Raw genomic sequence first — 1,273 nt, 5'->3', positions numbered from 1 at the left:
GAGAGAGAGAGAGAGAGAGAGAGAGAGAAATTTTGTGCGTGCCCCACTATGTGTCCGTGAGCATGTCTTCATTGAGTGGAAGGACCGTATTTGTCTTACAGTTAAGCTATGCTTTGGCGGCTACAAAAGATTTTGGCTTTCCGGGACCTGCCCTCTCCCCCAAACCCGCGTTTTGCCTCTTCCATGCCATTGACTTTCCTTGGAGTCTAGGGTCAGGGTTCTAGGCAGAGGTCAGGGTATCATTGGGACTGAAGAAAGCACAGTCAGGAGGGACTTGTGACCTCTGTGGAGCTGCGGGATGTCTCCTTGCTGGAAGCAAGTACCTTGTAGGGCTTGAATGGCAACTTATTTTATTCGCATTTTATTTGGTTGTTCATCGCTAATCCATTGTCCTGCGTAGACTTTTCTGTTTGTTTTGGGGGGCTCTGAGGGCACAGCAAGTCACAGGTGAAAGAGCTTCAAGTTTCCGAAGCGTCTGATTCTAGATAGGGGGGGCGGTGCGGGGGGGGGAGTAGCCTTGTTGGGAGTGGAGGTGGGATCAGGATTCAAGAGCACAGGTTTGAAGATCGCAAGCAGTTGTCATGGGCCTTTGTGGTCGCAGGTGTTCGTGCACTAACAGGGCGTAGACTTGCTTGTCCCTAACCCTGCGTAGACATCTGTCCCAGAGAACAGCAGGCGACAGTGTGAGTGCAGCAGCTGGGCTGCGGCCGGCCTGCCCGGAGTAGCAGCTCCCAGGCCCCTGCAGCCACAGCTCTGAGGGCTCACTTGTATGTCTCGAGGAAAGCTTTTACTCATAGGACTGAATCCGGAGGCAGTCTGGGATGCAGAAGCAGACTGGACCCGGCCGGTATCTTTGTGGGGGAAGGTTTACTCGTAGAAAGCTGTCCAGAGAAAGGTTTGGGGACTTGCCAGCCATCTGCTCACCTCTGACAGCCCTGTCTTCCAAGGCCAGTTGGCACCACCAATGGAATCAGGGTTCCTAGCTTCATAACACCTCTGACTTTGCTTGGCTGTTTGAATACCCCCACATGCCAGAACCTAGACAAGATCTCCAAAGCTTCGCCTTTCCAACCAACAGGATTCTTAGTTCTTAGGATCTGAGGGAAAGGAACTGTACCTTCTAGTGGCCAAACTTACAAGCACTAGATCAGGGTTACCAAAATTCGGCCCACTCTTCTCTCCTAGTTCCTCAAAAAGAAGCCCTCAAAAAGTAGAAGGATGGAGGTGGCCTAAGTACTATGTCACTCAGAGTGCGCTGCCCTTTTTTTTTTTT

The 1,273-nt window shown here is 51.5% G+C and overlaps 1 protein-coding gene across 5 annotated transcripts in view; it reads left to right on the top strand.

The window, feature by feature from the left end:
• Positions 1-1,273, top strand: part of Lhx9 (LIM homeobox 9) — a 24,436-nt gene that overhangs the window by 1,959 nt on the left and 21,204 nt on the right. The gene's annotated exons all lie outside the window — the stretch shown is intronic.

The sequence above is a fragment of the Mastomys coucha genome, unplaced genomic scaffold (genome assembly GCF_008632895.1).
Source record: "Mastomys coucha isolate ucsf_1 unplaced genomic scaffold, UCSF_Mcou_1 pScaffold1, whole genome shotgun sequence".
Lineage (NCBI taxonomy): Eukaryota > Metazoa > Chordata > Mammalia > Rodentia > Muridae > Mastomys > Mastomys coucha.
Note: the sequence above shows the minus strand (reverse complement) of the source record. Positions and strands in the feature narration are given on the sequence as shown.